This window comes from Salvelinus fontinalis, chromosome 2 (genome assembly GCF_029448725.1).
Source record: "Salvelinus fontinalis isolate EN_2023a chromosome 2, ASM2944872v1, whole genome shotgun sequence".
Taxonomy (NCBI): domain Eukaryota; kingdom Metazoa; phylum Chordata; class Actinopteri; order Salmoniformes; family Salmonidae; genus Salvelinus; species Salvelinus fontinalis.
In genome coordinates this window covers 95,826,708-95,842,397 of record NC_074666.1, presented here as the reverse complement: position 1 = coordinate 95,842,397, position 15,690 = coordinate 95,826,708, and positions in this window count along the sequence as shown.

Genomic DNA, 15,690 nt, shown 5'->3' with positions numbered 1-15,690 from the left:
CTATAACAGTCAGGATGTAGAGTAGTCTCCATCCTCTCTGACAACTGTCCCTAGAGGTCAAGCTTAGGGTTAGAGGTTAAGGTTAGAGGTCAGGGTTAGGGTTTAGAGGTAAGGATTAGGGTTCAAGTCTTACGTTTTGGAGCTGGTGTTTCCTGTGACCTGTTTCATCACCTGGCAGTAGGCTTCATCTTTCATCAGACCATGCTCCCCACTGAGCTACAGGACACACACAGACACATCAGACCATACTCCCCACTGAGCTACAGGACACACAGATACAGACACATCAGACCATGCTCCCCACTGAGCTACAGGACACACACATACAGACACATCAGACCATACTCCCCACTGAGCTACAGGACACACACAGATACAGACACATCAGACCATACTCCCCACTGAGCTACAGGACACACACATACAGACACATCAGACCATGCTCCCCACTGAGCTACAGGACACACACAGACACATCAGACCATACTCCCCACTGAGCTACAGGACACACAGATACAGACACATCAGACCATACTCCCCACTGAGCTACAGGACACACAGATACAGACACATCAGACCATACTCCCCACTGAGCTACAGGACACACACAGACACATCAGACCATGCTCCCCACTGAGCTACAGGACACACACAGACACATCAGACCATACTCCCCACTGAGCTACAGGACAGACACACATACAGACACATCAGACCATACTCCCCACTGAGCTACAGGACACACACATACAGACACATCAGACCATACTCCCCACTGAGCTACAGGACACACAGATACAGACACATCAGACCATGCTCCCCACTGAGCTACAGGACACACATACAGACACATCAGACCATGCTCCCCACTGAGCTACAGGACACACACAGACACATCAGACCATACTCCCCACTGAGCTACAGGACAGACACACATACAGACACATCAGACCATACTCCCCACTGAGCTACAGGACACACACATACAGACACATCAGACCATACTCCCCACTGAGCTACAGGACACACAGATACAGACACATCAGACCATACTCCCCACTGAGCTACAGGACACACACATACAGACACATCAGACCATACTCCCCACTGAGCTACAGGACACATACAGACACATCAGACCATACTCCCCACTGAGCTACAGGACACACACACACAGACACATCAGCCCATACTCCCCACTGAGCTACAGGACAGATACACACAGACACATCAGACTATACTCCCCACTGAGCTACAGGACAGACACATACAGACACATCAGACCATACTCCCCACTGAGCTACAGGACACACACACATACAGACACATCAGACCATACTCCCCACTGAGCTACAGGACACACACATACAGACACATCAGACCATACTCCCCACTGAGCTACAGGACACACACAGACAGACACATCAGACCATGCTCCCCACTGAGCTACAGGACAGACACATACAGACACATCAGACCATGCTCCCCACTGAGCTACAGGACACATACAGACAGACACATCAGACCATACTCCCCACTGAGCTACAGGACACACACACACACATCAGACCATACTCCCCACTGAGCTACAGGACACATACAGACACATCAGACCATACTCCCCACTGAGCTACAGGACACACACACACAGACACATCAGACCATACTCCCCACTGAGCTACAGGACACATACAGACACATCGGACCATACTCCCCACTGAGCTACAGGACAGACACATACAGACACATCAGACCATACTCCCCACTGAGCTACAGGACACACACACACACAGACACATCAGACCATACTCCCCACTGAGCTACAGGACAGACACACACACATCAGACCATACTCCCCACTGAGCTACAGGACACACACACATACAGACACATCAGACCATACTCCCCACTGAGCTACAGGACACACATACAGACACATCAGACCATACTCCCCACTGAGCTACAGGACAGATACACACAGACACATCAGACCATGCTCCCCACCGAGCTACAGGACAGACACATACAGACACATCAGACCATACTCCCCACTGAGCTACAGGACACACACACACAGACACATCAGACCATACTCCCCACTGAGCTACAGGACACACACAGACACATCAGACCATACTCCCCACTGAGCTACAGGACAGAAACATACAGACACATCAGACCATACTCCCCACTGAGCTACAGGACAGAAACACACAGACACATCAGACCATACTCCCCACTGAGCTACAGGACACACACATACAGACACATCAGACCATACTCCCCACTGAGCTACAGGACACACACACACAGACACATCAGACCATACTCCCCACTGAGCTACAGGACACACACATACAGACACATCAGACCATACTCCCCACTGAGCTACAGGACACACACATACAGACACATCAGACCATACTCCCCACTGAGCTACAGGACACACACATACAGACACATCAGACCATACTCCCCACTGAGCTACAGGACACACACACACAGACACATCAGACCATACTCCCCACTGAGCTACAGGACACACACATACAGACACATCAGACCATACTCCCCACTGAGCTACAGGACACACACATACAGACACATCAGACCATACTCCCCACTGAGCTACAGGACACACACAGATACAGACACATCAGACCATACTCCCCACTGAGCTACAGGACACACACACACAGACACATCAGACCATACTCCCCACTGAGCTACAGGACACACACATACAGACACATCAGACCATACTCCCCACTGAGCTACAGGACACACACACACAGACACATCAGACCATACTCCCCACTGAGCTACAGGACACACACACACAGACACATCAGACCATACTCCCCACTGAGCTACAGGACACACACATACAGACACATCAGACTATACTCCCCACTGAGCTACAGGACACACACATACAGACACATCAGACCGTACTCCCCACTGAGCTACAGGACACAGACACACAGACACATCAGACCGTACTCCCCACTGAGCTACAGGACACACACACACACAGACACATCAGACTATACTCCCCACTGAGCTACAGGACACACACATACAGACACATCAGACCATACTCCCCACTGAGCTACAGGACACACACAGATACAGACACATCAGACCATACTCCCCACTGAGCTACAGGACACACACATACAGACACATCAGACCATACTCCCCACTGAGCTACAGGACACACACACATACACATCAGACCATACTCCCCACTGAGCTACAGGACACACACACACAGACACATCAGACCATACTCCCCACTGAGCTACAGGACACACACACACAGACACATCAGACCATACTCCCCACTGAGCTACAGGACACACACACACAGACACATCAGACCATACTCCCCACTGAGCTACAGGACACACACACACAGACACATCAGACCATACTCCCCACTGAGCTACAGGACACACACAGATACAGACACATCAGACCATACTCCCCACTGAGCTACAGGACACACACAGATACAGACACATCAGACCATACTCCCCACTGAGCTACAGGACAGACACATCAGACACATCAGACCATACTCCCCACTGAGCTACAGGACAGACACACACAGACACATCAGACCATACTCCCCACTGAGCTACAGGACACACACACAGACACATCAGACCATACTCCCCACTGAGCTACAGGACACACACACACAGACACATCAGACCATACTCCCCACTGAGCTACAGGACAGACACACACAGACACATCAGACCATACTCCCCACTGAGCTACAGGACACACACATACAGACACATCAGACCATACTCCCCACTGAGCTACAGGACACACACACACAGACACATCAGACCATACTCCCCACTGAGCTACAGGACACACACACACAGACACATCAGACCATACTCCCCACTGAGCTACAGGACACACACATACAGACACATCAGACCATACTCCCCACTGAGCTACAGGACACACACACACAGACACATCAGACCATACTCCCCACTGAGCTACAGGACACACACACACAGACACATCAGACCATACTCCCCACTGAGCTACAGGACACACACAGACAGACACATCAGACCATACTCCCCACTGAGCTACAGGACACACACAGACAGACACATCAGACCATACTCCCCACTGAGCTACAGGACACACACATACAGACACATCAGACCATACTCCCCACTGAGCTACAGGACACACACATACAGACACATCAGACCATACTCCCCACTGAGCTACAGGACACACACATACAGACACATCAGACCATACTCCCCACTGAGCTACAGGACAGACACATACAGACACATCAGACCATACTCCCCACTGAGCTACAGGACACACACATACAGACACATCAGACCATACTCCCCACTGAGCTACAGGACACACACATACAGACACATCAGACCATACTCCCCACTGAGCTACAGGACACACAGATACAGACACATCAGACCATACTCCCCACTGAGCTACAGGACACACACACATACAGACACATCAGACCATACTCCCCACTGAGCTACAGGACACACACATACAGACACATCAGACCATACTCCCCACTTAGCTACAGGACACACACACACACATCAGACCATACTCCCCACTGAGCTACAGGACACACACACACACATCAGACACATCAGACCATACTCCCCACTGAGCTACAGGACACACACACATCAGACACATCAGACCATACTCCCCACTGAGCTACAGGACACACACATCAGACACATCAGGCCATACTCCCCACTGAGCTACAGGACACACACATCAGACACATCAGACCATACTCCCCACTGAGCTACAGGACACAGACAGACAGACACATCAGACCATACTCCCCACTGAGCTACAGGACACACACATACAGACACATCAGACCATACTCCCCACTGAGCTACAGGACACATACACACACATCAGACCATACTCCCCACTGAGCTACAGGACACACATACAGACACATCAGACCATACTCCCCACTGAGCTACAGGACACACACATACAGACACATCAGACCATACTCCCCACTGAGCTACAGGACACACACATACAGACACATCAGACCATACTCCCCACTGAGCTACAGGACACACACATCAGACACATCAGACCATACTCCCCACTGAGCTACAGGACACACACATACAGACACATCAGACCATACTCCCCACTGAGCTACAGGACACATACACACACATCAGACCATACTCCCCACTGAGCTACAGGACACACATACAGACACATCAGACCATACTCCCCACTGAGCTACAGGACACACACATACAGACACATCAGACCATATTCCCCACTGAGCTACAGGACACATACACACACATCAGACCATACTCCCCACTGAGCTACAGGACACACATACAGACACATCAGACCATACTCCCCACTGAGCTACAGGACACACACATACAGACACATCAGACCATACTCCCCACTGAGCTACAGGACAGACACACACAGACACATCAGACCATACTCCCCACTGAGCTACAGGACACACACACACAGACACATCAGACCATACTCCCCACTGAGCTACAGGACACACACATACAGACACATCAGACCATACTCCCCACTGAGCTACAGGACACACACATACAGACACATCAGACCATACTCCCCACTGAGCTACAGGACAGACACACACAGACACATCAGACCATACTCCCCACTGAGCTACAGGACACACACAGATTCAGACACATCAGACCATACTCCCCACTGAGCTACAGGACACACACATACAGACACATCAGACCATACTCCCCACTGAGCTACAGGACACACACACATACACATCAGACCATACTCCCCACTGAGCTACAGGACACACACACACAGACACATCAGACCATACTCCCCACTGAGCTACAGGACACACACACACAGACACATCAGACCATACTCCCCACTGAGCTACAGGACACACACATACAGACACATCAGACCATACTCCCCATTGAGCTACAGGACACACACATACAGACACATCAGACCATACTCCCCACTGAGCTACAGGACAGACACACACAGACACATCAGACCATACTCCCCACTGAGCTACAGGACACACACAGATTCAGACACATCAGACCATACTCCCCACTGAGCTACAGGACACACACATACAGACACATCAGACCATACTCCCCACTGAGCTACAGGACACACACACATACACATCAGACCATACTCCCCACTGAGCTACAGGACACACACACACAGACACATCAGACCATACTCCCCACTGAGCTACAGGACACACACACACAGACACATCAGACCATACTCCCCACTGAGCTACAGGACACACACAGATACAGACACATCAGACCATACTCCCCACTGAGCTACAGGACATACACAGATACAGACACATCAGACCATACTCCCCACTGAGCTACAGGACAGACACATCAGACACATCAGACCATACTCCCCACTGAGCTACAGGACAGACACACACAGACACATCAGACCATACTCCCCACTGAGCTACAGGACACACACACAGACACATCAGACCATACTCCCCACTGAGCTACAGGACACACACACACAGACACATCAGACCATACTCCCCACTGAGCTACAGGACAGACACACACAGACACATCAGACCATACTCCCCACTGAGCTACAGGACACACACATACAGACACATCAGACCATACTCCCCACTGAGCTACAGGACACACACACACAGACACATCAGACCATACTCCCCACTGAGCTACAGGACACACACACACAGACACATCAGACCATACTCCCCACTGAGCTACAGGACACACACATACAGACACATCAGACCATACTCCCCACTGAGCTACAGGACACACACACACAGACACATCAGACCATACTCCCCACTGAGCTACAGGACACACACACACAGACACATCAGACCATACTCCCCACTGAGCTACAGGACACACACAGACAGACACATCAGACCATACTCCCCACTGAGCTACAGGACACACACAGACAGACACATCAGACCATACTCCCCACTGAGCTACAGGACACACACATACAGACACATCAGACCATACTCCCCACTGAGCTACAGAACACACACATACAGACACATCAGACCATACTCCCCACTGAGCTACAGGACACACACATACAGACACATCAGACCATACTCCCCACTGAGCTACAGGACAGACACATACAGACACATCAGACCATACTCCCCACTGAGCTACAGGACACACACATACAGACACATCAGACCATACTCCCCACTGAGCTACAGGACACACACATACAGACACATCAGACCATACTCCCCACTGAGCTACAGGACACACAGATACAGACACATCAGACCATACTCCCCACTGAGCTACAGGACACACACACATACAGACACATCAGACCATACTCCCCACTGAGCTACAGGACACACACATACAGACACATCAGACCATACTCCCCACTGAGCTACAGGACATACACATCAGACCATACTCCCCACTGAGCTACAGGACACACACCCACACATCAGACACATCAGACCATACTCCCCACTGAGCTACAGGACACACACACATACAGACACATCAGACCATACTCCCCACTGAGCTACAGGACACACACATCAGACACATCAGACCATACTCCCCACTGAGCTACAGGACACACACATACAGACACATCAGACCATACTCCCCACTGAGCTACAGGACAGACACATACAGACACATCAGACCATACTCCCCACTGAGCTACAGGACACACACACACAGACACATCAGACCATACTCCCCACTGAGCTACAGGACACACACAGATACAGACACATCAGACCATACTCCCCACTGAGCTACAGGACACACACATACAGACACATCAGACCATACTCCCCACTGAGCTACAGGACACACATACAGACACATCAGACCATACTCCCCACTGAGCTACAGGACACACACATACAGACACATCAGACCATACTCCCCACTGAGCTACAGGACACACACATACAGACACATCAGACCATACTCCCCACTGAGCTACAGGACACACACATACAGACACATCAGACCATACTCCCCACTGAGCTACAGGACACATACAGACAGACACATCAGACCATACTCCCCACTGAGCTACAGGACAGACACATACAGACACATCAGACCATACTCCCCACTGAGCTACAGGACACATACAGACACATCAGACCATACTCCCCACTGAGCTACAGGACACACACATACAGACACATCAGACCATACTCCCCACTGAGCTACAGGACACACACACATACAGACACATCAGACCATACTCCCCACTGAGCTACAGGACACACACATACAGACACATCAGACCATACTCCCCACTGAGCTACAGGACACACACATACAGACACATCAGACCATACTCCCCACTGAGCTACAGGACACATACAGACACATCAGACCATACTCCCCACTGAGCTACAGGACAGACACACACATCAGACCATACTCCCCACTGAGCTACAGGACACACACATACAGACACATCAGACCATACTCCCCACTGAGCTACAGGACACACACACACACATCAGACCATACTCCCCACTGAGCTACAGGACACACACATACAGACACATACAGACACATCAGACCATACTCCCCACTGAGCTACAGGACACACACATACAGACACATCAGACCATACTCCCCACTGAGCTACAGGACAGACACATACAGACATATCAGACCATACTCCCCACTGAGCTACAGGACACACACACACAGACACATCAGACCATACTCCCCACTGAGCTACAGGACACACACATACAGCCACATCAGACCATACTCCCCACTGAGCTACAGGACACACACATACAGACACATCAGACCATACTCCCCACTGAGCTACAGGACACACACATACAGACACATCAGACCATACTCCCCACTGAGCTACAGGACACACACATACAGACACATCAGACCATACTCCCCACTGAGCTACAGGACACACACACACACATCAGACCATACTCCCCACTGAGCTACAGGACACACACATACAGACACATCAGACCATACTCCCCACTGAGCTACAGGACACACACATACAGACACATCAGACCATACTCCCCACTGAGCTACAGGACACATACAGACACATCAGACCATACTCCCCACTGAGCTACAGGACAGACACACACAGACACATCAGACCATACTCCCCACTGAGCTACAGGACACACACATACAGACACATCAGACCATACTCCCCACTGAGCTACAGGACACACACATACAGACACATCAGACCATACTCCCCACTGAGCTACAGGACACACACAGACAGACACATCAGACCATACTCCCCACTGAGCTACAGGACACACACATACAGACACATCAGACCATACTCCCCACTGAGCTACAGGACACACACATACAGACACATCAGACCATACTCCCCACTGAGCTACAGGACAGACACACACACAGACACATCAGACCATACTCCCCACTGAGCTACAGGACACATACAGACACATCAGACCATACTCCCCACTGAGCTACAGGACACACACACACATACAGACACATCAGACCATACTCCCCACTGAGCTACAGGACACACACATACAGACACATCAGACCATACTCCCCACTGAGCTACAGGACACACACACACAGACACATCAGACCATACTCCCCACTGAGCTACAGGACACACACATACAGACACATCAGACCATACTCCCCACTGAGCTACAGGACACACACACATACAGACACATCAGACCATACTCCCCACTGAGCTACAGGACACACATAGAGACACATCAGACCATACTCCCCACTGAGCTACAGGACACATACAGACACATCAGACCATACTCCCCACTGAGCTACAGGACACACACATACAGCCACATCAGACCATACTCCCCACTGAGCTACAGGACACACACAGACAGACACATCATGCCATACTCCCCACTGAGCTACAGGACACACACACATACAGACACATCAGACCATACTCCCCACTGAGCTACAGGACACACACATACAGACACATCAGACCATACTCCCCACTGAGCTACAGGACACACACAGACAGACACATCAGACCATACTCCCCACTGAGCTACAGGACACACACATACAGACACATCAGACCATACTCCCCACTGAGCTACAGGACACACACACATACAGACACATCAGACCATACTCCCCACTGAGCTACAGGACACACACACACACATCAGACCATACTCCCCACTGAGCTACAGGACACACACAGACAGACACATCAGACCATACTCCCCACTGAGCTACAGGACACACACAGACAGACACATCAGACCATACTCCCCACTGAGCTACAGGACACACACATACAGACACATCAGACCATACTCCCCACTGAGCTACAGGACACACACATACAGACACATCAGACCATACTCCCCACTGAGCTACAGGACAGACACATACAGACACATCAGACCATACTCCCCACTGAGCTACAGGACACACACACACAGACACATCAGACCATACTCCCCACTGAGCTACAGGACACACACATACAGACACATCAGACCATACTCCCCACTGAGCTACAGGACACACACAGACACATCAGACCATACTCCCCACTGAGCTACAGGACACACACACACACAGACACATCAGACCATACTCCCCACAGAGCTACAGGACACACACACATACAGACACATCAGACCATACTCCCCACAGAGCTACAGGACACACACACATTTTTCAGAAGTAGAAGATATATGTTGGGGTGCATGAGTGAGTGTGCGTGTGAGTGTGAGTGTGTGTGTGTGTGTGTGAGTGTGTGTGAGTGTGTGAGTGTGAGTGAGTGTGTGAGTGAGTGAGTGAGTGAACCTTTAGGATAGTTGATACCAGGTCCTGTTCTGTGTGTCCCTTCAGAGGGTAGTCTCCCATGAACTTCATCACAGCTGCAGAGAGAAGAAGGTGAGACAGGTTCAAGGTTAAAGGGCAGGAACAAGCAGACATAGTCACATTACCTGTTTCATGAGAAATAAAATAACTACACGGAACAACAATATAAACACGACGTGTAACGTGTTGGTCCCGTGTTTCATGAGCTGAAATAAAAGATCCCAGAAATGTTCCATTCGCACAAAAAGCTTCTTTCTCTCTAATTTGGTGCTCAATTGTTTTTACATCCCTGTTAGTGAGCATTTCTCCTTTGCCAAGATAATCCATCCACCTGACAGGTGTGGCATATCAAGAAGCTGATTAAACAGCATGATCATTACACATGTGCACCTTGTGCTGGGGACAAAAAAAGGCCACTCTAAAATGTGCAGTTTTGTCACACAACACAATGACACAGACGTCTGAAGTTTTGAGGGAATGTGCAATTGGCATGCCGTCCACCAGGGCTGTTGTCAGAGAAATTTCTCTACCATAAGCCGCCCGCAACGTCATTTTAAAGAATTTGTCAGTACGTCCAACCGGCCTCACAACCACGCCAGCCCTCCACATCCGGCTTCTTCAACTGCGGGATTTGACCAGCCACCCGGACAGCTGATGGAACTGTAGATTTGCACAACCAAAGAATTTCTACACAAACTGTCAGAAATCGTCTCACGGAAGGTCATCTGTGTGCTCGTTGTCCTCACCAGGGTCTCGACCCGACTGCAGTTCGACCCTCACCAGGGTCTCGATCTGACTGCAGTTCGACCCTCACCAGGGTCTCGACCCGACTGCAGTTCGACGTTGGAGCCTACTTCAGTGGACAAATGCTCACCTTCGATGGCTACTGGCTCTTCATGGATGAATCCCAGTTTCAACAGTACCGGGCGTCGTGTGGGCGAGCGGTTTGCTGATGTCAACGTTGTCAACGTTGTGAACAGAGTGACCCGTGGTGGCGGTGGGGTTATGGTGTGGGCAGGCATAAGCTACGGACAACAAACACAATTGCATTTCATCGATGGCAATTTGAATGCACAGAGATACCGTGATGAGATCCTGAGGCCCATTGTTGTGCCATTTATCCTCCACCATCACCTCATGTTTCAGCATGATAATGCACGGCCCCATGTCTCAAGGATCTGTACACAATTCCTGGAATCTGAAAATGTCCCAGTTCTCCCATGGCCTGCATATTCAGACATGTCACCCTTTGAGCATGTTTGGGATGCTCTGGATCGACGTGTACGACAGCGTGTTCCAGTTCCCGCCAATATCCAGCAACTTCGTACAGCCATTGAAGAGGAGTGGGACAACATTCCACAGGCCATATTCAACAGCCTGATCAACTCGATGTGAAGGAGATGTGTCACGCTGCATGAGGCAAATGGTGGTCACACCAGATACTGACTGGTTTTCTGATCCACACTCATACCTTTTGTAAGGTATCTGTGACCAACAGATGCATATCTGTATTCCCAGTCAACTGAAATCCATAGATTAGGTCCTAATTAATTAATTTAAATGACTGATTTCCTTCTATGAACTGTAACTCAGTAAAATCTCAGAAATTGTTGCATGTTGTGTTTATATTTTAGTTCAGTGTATTTGATTAGAAGCCATTGGCCAAGTCCCAAATGATACACAGTTCCCAACATAGTACACTTCTTGAGCTCTGGTCAAAAGTAGTGTACTATGTAGGGAATAGGGTTCGATTTGGGAACAGTGTTGTCTCCGGCTTACCCAGGGAGATGTCAGCTGCCACCTTGTTCATGTTGCTGTCTGTGAAGTCTATCAGAGACTCCTGGAGAGGGGACTGGTGAAACAAACACACAGCATACACACTCAGTCTGAATACTCAGAATACACACCCGGTCTGAATACTCAGCATACACACCCAGTCTGAAAACTCAGAATACACACACAGTCTGAATACTCAGAATACACACACAGTCTGAATACTCAGAATACACACCCCGTCTGAACACTCTGAATACACACACAGTCTGAATACTCAGAATACATACTCAGAATACACACCCAGTCTGAATACTCAGAATACACACCCAGTCTGAATACTCAGAATACACACCCAGTCTGAATACTCAGAATACACACCCAGTCTGAATACTCAGAATACACACCCAGTCTGAATACTCAGAATACACACCCAGTCTGAATACTCAGAATACATACACAGTCTGAATACTCAGAATACACACCCAGTCTGAATACTCAGAATACACACCCAGCCTGAATACTCAGAATACACACCCAGTCTGAATACTCAGAACACACACCCAGTCTGAATACTCAGAATACACACCCAGTCTGAATACTCAGAATACACACCCAGTCTGAATACTCAGAATACACACCCAGTCTGAATACTCAGAATACACACCCAGTCTGAATACTCAGAATACACACCCAGTCTGAATACTCAGAATACATACACAGTCTGAATACTCAGAATACACACCCAGTCTGAATACTCAGAATACACACCCAGTCTGAATACTCAGAATACACACCCCGTCTGAATACTCAGAATACACACACAGTCTGAATACTCAGAATACACACACAGTCTGAAAACTCAGAATACATACTCAGAATACACACCCAGTCTGAATACTCAGAATAAACACCCCGTCTGAATACTCAGAATACACACACAGTCTGAATACTCAGAATACATACTCAGAATACACACCCAGTCTGAATACTCAGAATACACACCCAGTCTGAATACTCAGAATACAAACCCAGTCTGAATACTCAGAATACATACTCAGAATACACACCCAGTCTAAATACTCAGAATACACACCCAGTCTGAATACTCAGAATACATACTCAGAATACACACCCAGTCTGAATACTCAGAATACACACCCAGTCTGAATACTCAGAATACACACACAGTCTGAATACTCAGAATACACACACAGTCTGAATACTCAGAATACATACTCAGAATACACACCCAGTCTGAATACTCAGAATAAACACCCCGTCTGAATACTCAGAATACACACACAGTCTGAATACTCAGAATACATACTCAGAATACACACCCAGTCTGAATACTCAGAATACACACCCAGTCTGAATACTCAGAATACAAACCCAGTCTGAATACTCAGAATACATACTCAGAATACACACCCAGTCTAAATACTCAGAATACACACCCAGTCTGAATACTCAGAATACATACTCAGAATACACACCCAGTCTGAATACTCAGAATACACACCCAGTCTGAATACTCAGAATACACACACAGTCTGAATACTCAGAATACACACACAGTCTGAATACTCAGAATACACACCCAGTCTGAATACTCAGAATACACACATAGTCTGAAAACTCAGAATACATACTCAGAATACACACCCAGTCTGAATACTCAGAATAAACACCCCGTCTGAATACTCAGAATACACACACAGTCTGAATACTCAGAATACATACTCAGAATACACACCCAGTCTGAATACTCAGAATACACACCCAGTCTGAATACTCAGAATACAAACCCAGTCTGAATACTCAGAATACACACAAAGTCTGAATACTCAGAATACATACCCAGTCTGAATACTCAGAATACACACCCAGTCTGAATACTCAGAATACATACTCAGAATACACACCCAGTCTAAATACTCAGAATACACACCCAGTCTGAATACTCAGAATACATACTCAGAATACACACCCAGCCTGAATACTCAGAATACACACCCAGTCTGAATACTCAGAATACACACCCCGTCTGAATACTCAGAATACACACACAGTCTGAATACTGAGAATACACACACAGTCTGAAAACTCAGAATACATACTCAGAATACACACCCAGTCTGAATACTCAGAATAAACACCCCGTCTGAATACTCAGAATACACACACAGTCTGAATACTCAGAATACATACTCAGAATACACACCCAGTCTGAATACTCAGAATACACACCCAGTCTGAATACTCAGAATACAAACCCAGTCTGAATACTCAGAATACACACAAAGTCTGAATACTCAGAATACATACCCAGTCTGAATACTCAGAATACACACCCAGTCTGAATACTCAGAATACATACTCAGAATACACACCCAGTCTAAATACTCAGAATACACACCCAGTCTGAATACTCAGAATACATACTCAGAATACACACCCAGTCTGAATACTCAGAATACACACCCAGTCTGAATACTCAGAATACACACACAGTCTGAATACTCAGAATACACACACAGTCTGAATACTCAGAATACACACCCAGTCTGAATACTCAGAATACACACATAGTCTGAAAACTCAGAATACATACTCAGAATACACACCCAGTCTGAATACTCAGAATAAACACCCCGTCTGAATACTCAGAATACACACACAGTCTGAATACTCAGAATACATACTCAGAATACACACCCAGTCTGAATACTCAGAATACATACTCAAAATACACACCCAGTCTGAATACTCAGAATACACACCCAGTCTGAATACTCAGAATACAAACCCAGTCTGAATACTCAGAATACACACAAAGTCTGAATACTCAGAATACATACCCAGTCTGAATACTCAGAATACACACCCAGTCTGAATACTCAGAATACATACTCAGAATACACACCCAGTCTAAATA